At 34.0% G+C, this 10757-nt stretch overlaps 3 non-coding genes across 3 annotated transcripts; all 3 read left to right on the forward strand.

Annotated features, from left to right (window-relative positions):
* The first annotated feature begins 848 nt into the window (after nucleotides 1-848).
* On the forward strand, nucleotides 849-931 carry Trnal-cag (transfer RNA leucine (anticodon CAG)). The gene has a single exon. It is a non-coding gene; the product is annotated as a tRNA-Leu (tRNA).
* Nucleotides 932-1154: 223 nt separating this feature from the next.
* Trnal-cag (transfer RNA leucine (anticodon CAG)) lies at nucleotides 1155-1237 on the forward strand. Its single transcript has one exon. It is a non-coding gene; the product is annotated as a tRNA-Leu (tRNA).
* Nucleotides 1238-9273: 8036 nt separating this feature from the next.
* Trnal-cag (transfer RNA leucine (anticodon CAG)) lies at nucleotides 9274-9356 on the forward strand. The gene has a single exon. It is a non-coding gene; the product is annotated as a tRNA-Leu (tRNA).
* The last annotated feature ends 1401 nt before the right edge of the window (nucleotides 9357-10757 follow it).

Consider the following 10757-nt stretch of genomic DNA (forward strand, 5'->3'; position numbering starts at 1 on the left):
TGTTTATGCCAAAGCGCTTGAATAAAGAATAACGAAATAAATAACATCAAAACCATATCTTTTCTGTTCTAAACCATATCTATTCTATTTTAGCCGGGCCGGGTGTGCTAGTTTTTTTATAAAATGTAGTATGTAAATACTTTTTATATTTATTTCTATTGTTATACCTTCTAAAAACAGTTTTTCTTTTAGCGCTTTTTTGGCGCTGTTTAATGTAATTTTTATCAACTCTATCTCAGTAGCTTAGCACTACCGTGCCTCCATGTAATCAATATAGTGAAATATCTCAAATAAACTAAAATTGTTTGAATTGTGAACTGGTGGACTTATATCGCTATACATATATACAGGTGCAAGGGGAATCTATACAGGGTGATGTCGATTGTACAAATACAATAATTTGTTGGATTATTTTTTATATTATTCTTCCCTAAAGCAAAAAGAAGACAATAAAAGTTCACATACTCTCACTTTGACGATCCGACGCTTATCGGCTGATGATGCAATGCAGCAGTTTATAGACGCGCCTCGTGCTAGTACTCGTATACATATAAATAAAAATACGTTAGCAAAAAAAATTGAAAATTTCATAACGTTGTATGCCACACATTCTGAAGTCAAATATTTTTCTTTTCTTACGAAGGTTAAGTGCTTTTTTATGTAGTGAAATACTCCTGAACGCAAAAGTTTCTTTGTGCAGCTGTATATGAATTGTGATGTTTTTTTCAGCAATAAGTAATTCAATTATTTTTATTGTACTCGCATCCGCACACTTTTCACATTTTCACCAATTAAATATTTATGCTCATCGCTTCCAAGATAGCCGCCATGCACCAGTGTTGCCAAGCGTCAGGATGGCCGAGTGGTCTAAGGCGCTGCGTTCAGGTCGCAGTCTACTCTGTAGGCGTGGGTTCGAATCCCACTTCTGACAATAACAGATTTTTTAATAAAATAAAAATAAAAAATAATATAATAAAAACTACAAAGGAAATAATTTGGTAATGTGACATTTTATTGCCTACAATTTAGGGAAGTCGTTTTAATTATTATAAATATTTTATAATAATATAAATATATATTTTATAATAATTATTTAATATGCTGAGTTAAGAAATCGTTGATGTTTTCGGAAAGCTGAAAAAGTAGTGCCAGTAGTCAGGATGGCCGAGTGGTCTAAGGCGCTGCGTTCAGGTCGCAGTCTACTCTGTAGGCGTGGGTTCGAATCCCACTTCTGACAATGGCATATTTTTTGTAGAACACTATTTATTTGTAACAGCACTGCACAAATTGTTATTATATTTACATTTAGGCAGAGCTAGAGCTTTGGGTTGTCTAATGTCCTTAGAACGACACTTTATGATATACATACAGGGTTGGCCATATTAAACTGGCCCATTGAGTAACCCTATAACTTTTTACTGTAATTTGAAATCTAAGGTTTACGTCAACAAGCCAAAGACACTAGGCGCACTTAAGGCCAATATCCGACGGGAAATAGCCGCCATATCGGCCGAGACGCTGGCCAAAACTATGGAAAACGCCGAAAAACGGGCACATTACGCTATACGAGCTAAGGGCGACCACTTGCGCGATATCATATTCAAAAAGTGATGTAAACGAATCTCCTTGAACTAAATTAAATGTTTTTCACAATGAAACACAAAAAAATGTTTCTTTTTCCATATTTTTTAATAATCACATGGGTCAGTTTAATATGGCCAACCCTGTATATACACTTAGATAAGTATATGCCCCTTGGTAGGTAAATAGCTAAAGTAACATGCAAACAAGTTTTTAAGTTTCTGCAATACATTTTTTAAAGTATCTTGAGTAAAAAGTTGAGTCACTCTCTATACAAGAAATGCTTCTACTATTTTAAATTTTTCATATAACATGTGATATGCTTAATGCTTTTCTCTTAAGGCACCTTTCTGGTCTAGAGACGTGAAAATTGAAGGCTTTGAGAATTGAAGAAAAACAATCGGTATCACTTGAAAATCGTTTTTATTCATTAGATCAATGCTTTATTTACAAAAAAAAACATTTTTGTTTTTTCTATGACAATAATAAAATACAATTGCTTCCCCTGTCGTAACACATGCCACTGGCGTAACTGATTGGGCTGCTCAGGTACGTCTGAAACGAAAAATTCGGTCGATTATTCATCAGGGGATATGTCCCTATGGTGGGTTGCAGATTTACAAAAAAAAAATGTTTCTTTAGGTATTCTATCTGTTCATTGAAAAAACAGAAAAAAAGGATTATTTCACGTTTTCGCTCTTAAAAAAATAGAAAAATTGATTATAAAATTATAATTCTGCTACCCGGGAGAGCCACAAGTCTACTCAATAACATATTAAGAATTCAAATCAATCAGTTCAGTACTTTTTGAGAAATTACCAACGCCAACTCCGAAAAAAATGTTTCGAAAAAAAAAAAACGGATGACAAGCTTACCCCTGGGCGTCGTACTCCAAACCTGTCTCGTTTAAGAGGACTCTAACGTCTAAACTACAACGAATTTCAATATAAAACTTTGCAAGTATATTTTTGAAAGTATAAACTATCATAACATGAAAAAAAAAATTTTTTTTTTAATTATAGACCAGAAAAGTGCCTTAAGTCAATACGGCGGTCAAATGTCAAAAAAACATATGCGAAAGTGATATCTGTACTCTGGTTCTTGGGAAATTCTTAAAACCTGCGTTAAATACGAGTAACAAATTTTTAGAAATATTGTATTTTATAAAAATTGGTGTGAGCCATTTTTTATACCCTTTTTTAATTTTGAATGGCAGATACCAGTATCGTAACCATCCCAGAACTCCAAAGCAACAAATTTCAACGGAATCTGATTGATGTTTTTTACATTTTTGTATGTCAATAGTGTCCTCCTTTGAGATGTGATGAAAATTTAATAAAACTAAAAATCTAAATTTTGTTTCATTAAAAAGAGTGCGCCTGAAAATAGCTTCCAAAATGTTTGCCATTCTAAAATGGCTATCAATGTTAACTTAACAGTCTCTGTTAGGTCACCAAAGTTAACACCATATTGAAGAAAGTTTATTAACTCCAAAGCAACAGCAATTGTACGGTAATTTGGGCATTTATATGCAGTGCTTAACTTTAGTAATGTGAAATTCTACTTAGGCTTCGATGAAAATAAGTTATTACACTTAGAAGTGTGTAATTTTTCAAATATGTACAAAATTTAGGCGCAGAATGTAGTTTTGCTGGAAAAGTATTGTCCAGCAATTGAAGTGAAGTGAAATCAAGTGAAAATAAAATCTTCACAAAACTAGAACAAAGTACAGAAAAAATATATGTTCATTGCAAATATCACGTTTTGAAGATTAAAAAAGTTGAGATTTTAACACAAAATATAAAATTCTCTTCATAGTTAACTTATCTAAAGTTACACAGGCCGATGGCAAGAAGCTGTGAAGGAAGCAATGGTTCACCAAGAACTGTGACGCTAAGAAGAAGAAGAAGAATAAAGTTACACATTACTTTCAACTGTCAAATCAAATGGATATACATACATGAGTACATACAGATAATTACCTTTTAAAGTGGTTTATTGGTACAGAAGCCTCCGTCTTAAAAAAGGCTTAAAAATAATCGGATTTTAACACAAATTTGCTTACTTATGCTAATTTTGTAAAAAAAATCCGTGAAAAAATAGAATCCTTTCACAATTTCCCATACGAAACTCATAATTCGGGTAGTGGAAAATGTATTTATAGAAAAATGTAATTTAAAGTACATAGATTTGTATGTATAGGTATACATAGTTCGGTTTTATATAATGTTGTCTTAAATGGATATTAAAAAAAATCAAAAATTCTTTACTTCTTAATGTTATATGTGATTTCATAGTATGTATGTATAAGTATAGTTCGCAGTAGCTTTCACAATGAAATTTTATGAAATGCTCATCTTTGGAAACTTGGAATAGAAAAATGTTCCCGAACTTAGTAGGTTTGTCTAAGCCCAGCCGAGTTAATCTCGAAGAAAGTTGAACAGTTGAGCTAAACTACTCTTCTTTACTTTCCCATGAACCTCTGTTATTTTAATCAATACCATGTAAAATCGACACAGCTTTTAGGATACACTCCTCTAACATTTCTTAGCACTATCAGTGCTTACGTCTTTAAAGCCTTCACCCCCAATATCTCTGGCTAATTCAACTATATTTGCGTAGGAAACTAAAAAATATTTATTAAAAAAATTATATTTAATTATTATTATAAAATAAATTATAAAATTATAATTATTATTCCTTGGAACATCCTGAAAGTATACCCTATGATCAGAAAGAATCGGGAATGTTTAAATAGAACAAAACAGAGTTAAATTTCAGCAAATTTATTTTATCTCCTTGAAAATATGACCCGTCTGAAGCAACACACATGTGCCAACATTCAACCCAATCCTCCATGCACCCCTGGTAGGCCGACGAAGAGATGGCCTTCATCTTCTTCGTCGCATTCTTTTTGATCTCCTCTATCGACTGAAATCTCCTTCCACGAAGTAGTAACTTCAACTTGGGAAACAAAAAGAAGTCGGACGGGGCCATGTCAGGTGAATACGGTGCTTGCACGATGATATTTACTTGGTGTTTGGTCAAATAATCCAGCACAATTTGAGCTCGGTGCGATGGCGCGTTATCATCTTGCAAAATCCAAGAATCGTTTGCCTACATTTCCGGCCGTTTGCGACGTACAGTATCTCTCAAACGCTTTAAAACGGATATATAATATTCTTTTTTGACTGCCTGGCCCGATGGAAGGTACTCACTACGCCTTGGCAATCGGAGAAAACAGTCAATATCACCTTCCCGTTACTTTTTGATCATAGGGTCTGTTTCCTTGTCAGTGCTAAGAAACGAATTATTTGTTCAATGAAATATGAAAAAATATGAATGAATGGAGGGAGCCAGAAAGGACGGGTTTTCAGTCTCCGATTTTTCATAGCTGCGAGCCGGAAAGGCCTATTTTCTAGTTTCCCTTAATGCTTCCGTTTTCTCTCATGTCGATTATGCAAGATTTTTGGATTTTTTTTTCGGCTGTGATAGATGTCAATGGAAGGAGTTGAAAAGAATAAATTTCCAGTCTGCGATGTTCTCCGTAGCTAGTAGCCGGAAAGGCCTAGTTCCATATGAGTCAAGCTTCCTAGCTTTGTACAAAACTCAGAAAAGTTCGTCAGAATTTCCAACTTTTCAATCAGAGTTTTAATAAAACTTTTGTGTATACAGTTTTATAGCCCATGTAATACATTTTTTTTCACTTACGATGCTTTACCCCTTAAAAAACTGTGTTTTATCTGAAAGAAAATACACGATACCATCATAAAAAGAAATATTTAAATCAACGTAATTTTTAAAGCACTTCCAAGCAATTCTAAGGACAATAAAAGTGCATACTCAAAAGTTCTGATTGAGAAGTTAGAAATTTTGTGAAAAATTTTATGAAATTTTCTGAATTTCGTTCGAAGTTTGTTTGAAAACTATTTAAAATTAAATTAAAAAAAAAAAGTTAAATGTCAGAAAGTTTTATAAAAATTCTGATTAAGAAGTTGGAAATTTTATTATAAATTGTATGCAATTTTCTGAATTTCGTTCAAAGTTTCAAAGTTCAAAACTGTTTAAAATTTAGTTAAAAAAGTTAAATGCCATAAATTCATAATCAAATGGCGTGCGAGGGTTTTTTCGATTTTTTTGACGGGAAAAATGAGAAATTAAAAGAATTGTCAAGTACTACGAAATAACTGAACTGATTAATGTAGTAATATTAAATATGTCAGCCAGTTTGAGGGACGAGCGCTTGAATTTTCCTATTTCAATTTTAGATTTTACCCCATTAGAGCTTTTTTTACAGTTTATTCAACACATTCGCATATGCATAATTGATAATAATAATTTGCATTGACACATACCTACATATTTAAAAGCAATTTTGAGCTTTTTTTTTAATTATTTTTTTTTTATTAATTTTTTGTTTACTTCACTTTGTTTCAACATTTTGTTCAAATGCTTAAATCTAAAATCTATGCCTCATGTTTTGTAAAACTGTGAACCCTTTAACGGCAAACCAGTCTGTTCAGATGGAGTAATTTATTGGAAATGAAAGAATTTCAACATTAATCAATTCAATGCATATGTACAAAATATCATAAACTGCTTATGTACGACTATGAGTGAAATGTATTGCTACAGTTGGAATATAGATCAGTATGAAATCCTGCATGTTTATCTCTCTTATTTAATTTTAAATACCAAAGAAATATTCACTAAAAGCATTTAACATTTTTTGAAGAATGCCGCAGAATGGAAAAAATACTCTCTGGCCTATGAGTGCCTATGAGTCTGCGTACTGAAAAAGAATGTCATTGCTACCTAGCGCGCTTTATATCTATTTATTTATTTATTCATTTATTCATTCTTTCATCAATTAAAGTTCAACTCAAATATATTACTCTACTAAGCCTTTAATATAATACATGGTAAAAGAAAAGAATATATCTAAATTTTTACAAATTGGTCCTGTAATTAGGTAAATGGCACATATTGCTGAGTCTAAGGTTACAAGTAGGACTATTAAAAATTAGCTCCAGTAAGAAGTGGCATTTGATATAATACATGGCTATGTCCCTTATAAAGATTACCCATGAAATTTTTCTTCGCATTTCCAATATTGGCAATGCTAACAGAAGACTTTTTCTTTTATATGCAGGCAAACTACAAGGCCAACGAAGGGAATGAATGGCAATTCTAGTGAATCATTCTGAACCTTCTAAATTCTTGAAGATGAACCTTTATAGAATGGATGCCAGGAAATACTGCTATATTCGGGGTTTGATCTAACCAGAAAAAAATACAAATGCTTCAGCGTAGAAAAATCGTTAACTTCTTTAAATTTCTTACTACAAAACCGAACATAGATTTAGTCTTGGGAATCATAAAGTCTATGTATACGTTTAGAAAACGACATTTTGAGGTAAATATTATAGTCCAAGTCTTTCTTTTCATACATTTTTGTAAGGGTGGTAGTGCCCAACTTGTTATCGAAATCAATCGTAACTTTGAGTCTACTGAAGGACCAGCGCCAGCATTTACCGGCGTTAAGAGGTAAGGGATTATCATCACACCAAGCTTCCCATCTTGGTAAGCTCTCTTGAAGTCTTATGGAGTCAGCTATGTCCTCTATACGACTATAAATTTTTGAAGCCGATAATAAAAGTCAGTGTTATTCGGATGGAATATAAATTTTATTTTCACTTATTTTAATTCTTAGGATAAAATATATTTAAAAACATAAAATATTTGGGTAAAAATTGTATATATATTCATAGCTATATTAATATGTGGGACATATATCTAATTCTTTTAGTCAAATAATTTTTTTCTGAAAAAAATATTATTAATATCGATTAAAAATTTTTAGTTTACTTGTTATGTTAAAAATGTTTCAAAACCTTAAAAACCCTATACTATAATTTTCAACATTGTATAAATTTCAAAATATTTTAATATTTTTTGAAAATTGTTTGCAGTTTATTTCGTATTAAATGCAAGTTTACAAATAAAACAAAGTGCGTGTAGTGTAGTACACATAACAGAAGTGAAGCTTTCAAGGCAGACAAAGAAAGAGGGAGAGACCCGAGAGAGAGTGAAAGGGAGAAAGAATCTATATCTAAATAAATTCACAACATTTGCAGAGAATACAAATAGACAAAATTTACAAAACACGGAGAAGGGTCGACCGGTGTAGGTAAACGCCGGACACAGACCGTGGCAACAACGCGCACTACTTCGAGCGTTTATCACCCGCACAAACGCAGCCATTCCAGGACCGCTGCAATGGCACAAATTACCGCAAGGCAATACCAATAAATCCAACGCCAGAATGGATAGCACTTTATAGTACGCGCAAGCACTAGCCAGGAAACGGATATAAGCGCCAAAAAGTAGGCACCAAAAAACGCTAAAAAATTGCGACCCAAAAAAGCCCCAAACCATTGGCACCAAGGATATATTACGCCAAAAAGTAGGCACCAAAATATATTTCGCACAAGTTTGCACCAACAAACAAGCGCCAAAAATTAGGCAGTGTTATTTCTAACTAGAAATTACCAACCCCAAGGAAAAACTCAGGGGAAATCGCTTAAAGTGTATCTAAAATATATATAAGGTATAGCTCACTCTCCTTTTCCTCTACGTTATATCTTTTTTCTCTCTCGCGGAATGAAAATGCCCAAAACGTTGCATGGCCCTGACATTCTACTCTCCGTTCTCGCTCGTCCATCGACGCCTAAGAAGTTTCACTTAAAAAATTTTAGAAGAATTGACGAAGATATACAAAATACTCGATTTATCTTGCATATTATTCTTTTTGCATTTCGCACAAATATTTTAAACGAAATATAAAATAGATTATGCAAAAACAAACAATTTATTCACACACGAGCTTATCCACATCCCTCATACGCGCATACAAACCCTGCAAGGCAGCTGAGTATCAAATAAGTGCTTATAATATCACTCGCATTCATAACAAAAGTGCCTCGTAAAGTACTCATTTTTGTTCTAGCTTCGGGAAAAATCTGAGTACTTTTCACATGTGATATTCTATCTTCTCTCCTCTTATGGCGATTCCATATAAATATGTATGAACATAAATCAAAAATATATCTACATTGCTCTTAGTAAGCAAAATAAGTACGTTTTACGCTTACAATGTAATTCCTGCTGACTCACAAACACCTCGCTATATAAAGTTGGCTGTGGTGTCTTGTGGGGCATGTACTCGCATGGGTATGCTCACTAAACAATTGTATTTCATTATTATCGCCCACTTTTCATTAATCTATTCGTTTTGTCGCTTCGTCATTTACAATTCTTTCAGTGCATACGTCAGATATACACACAGATACATACATACACACATAAGTATGCGTTAGCACGCGTGCACTAAGCGCTAGCATACTGTCGTTGATTGGTTGGTTCGGTTGTTGATTATCTAAAATACTACACGAGCACGTACATCTACGACTAGCTGGTCGGTGTTGTGCCCAGATGCGGATACTTAGCTACTTACATACCTGGTTGACCATATGAACGCGCTGCGCATTAGAATTCTATACACGTTTTGTTTTGACTTCTTATTTTCAGACATTCGAAGCGAGAGCGAGTATATGACGTAATGAGCGATAAGCATATCGCAGCTAGTGCGCACCGCTCTGAAGTGTGCACTGGTGACTGATTTTTACAAGTGTCAGGATGGCCGAGTGGTCTAAGGCGCTGCGTTCAGGTCGCAGTCTACTCTGTAGGCGTGGGTTCGAATCCCACTTCTGACAAAGCTTTTTTTTGCACGATTTCTGTGGCATGTTTTCACTATTTTTATATATCATGCGGAGAGATACGCGCACTGTAATGAAAAGAAGATACTATTTTTTGAGGAAAAATAAAAAAGTTGTTTGGCAACTCAAGATTTACATGTATATTGTATAGAATTTGAAAGTAGTCATCAAAAATTAAATTTAAAAATCAAGTGCTTATGGCGGAGAAGTCTATGCTTCTGATTTCAATTTCTAACAGTCAGTTGTTGCGGCTTACTTCGCGCTTTACGAAAATTGTTTGGCCTTTATTAATTAGATTTTATACCGTTGAGAGCATTCATTGCCTATGTGTATATATTTCCCTTTTCTTTTCGGTGTGTCATCAAATCATATTTGGATTAGTGTATATACAGGGTGGTCCAAATAGTGATTTCTGTTTAAAAATTCAAAAAATGTGCAAAAATCCAATTTTTTCGTTGTGTTATTGGTCCATTCGAAAGAGCAAATATTCCTATTTCATTCAAGGGGCCGTCTCGGTTCGCTTCGCAGTAGCGCATTCTATTAATCAAGTTTTCCACGGTCTTGGTACTGGTTTCTCGCCCTATCTGACAAATCGCTTGCCCGTTTTTCGCCTTAAGGGTCTGAATCGTTAATGATTTGTTTGTAAAGCATTGAACGCTCACGGTTAGTGACGTTTCGAGCAACCTTTTCAAATAAAAATGGATTAATAATGTCATCACGGCAAAATCCGCCTCGAACTATTATCCTTTGACGATGCATTGGCCTTTTAACTATCACATACGTTTTTTCCAATACCAGATGAAGCAGTTCTTCCAAGGGCGTTGGAGTCTTAGCATAAATTTAGGGCTTGACGTAATCCCAAAAAAATATTCAGTAGGTATAAAGTCGCATGATCAGCACAGCCAATTGTTGAAGCCTCGCCGTGAGATGACCCTGTCGTAAAATTTCTCCTTCACAACTTTGATTTTTCATACATCAGTAGCTCTCCAAATTTCTTTAAATACAGGGTCCGACACTCGAAGAGTAAACAATTAAAAAGTCCATAAATTTAGTATGGAAAATTACTTTTATTCAATCCAATGGAAAACATGTGTGAAAATAATACGCAACTAAAAATCAATTTAGTTTTGCTCGTTAAGACCACCTTTTGACTATGGCCTTGAGACGGTTCAGAAGCGAATCGCAAACTGCCCGAATGTGACTTGCAGGTATTTTGGCCCACTCGCAGACAATAGCTTTTTTCAGCGCCTCAAGACTGGTGAATCTTTTAGTTCAGACCTTGCTCTCCAAAATGGCTCAAAGTGAATAATCCATCGGATACGCATCTGGTGAATTTGAGAGTCATTGTATGGTCGTTATGAAGTTGGGAACGGTGGTTTTTAGTGATTCTTGGTTCAC

This window comes from Anastrepha obliqua, chromosome 1 (genome assembly GCF_027943255.1).
Source record: "Anastrepha obliqua isolate idAnaObli1 chromosome 1, idAnaObli1_1.0, whole genome shotgun sequence".
Classification (NCBI taxonomy): Eukaryota; Metazoa; Arthropoda; class Insecta; order Diptera; family Tephritidae; genus Anastrepha; species Anastrepha obliqua.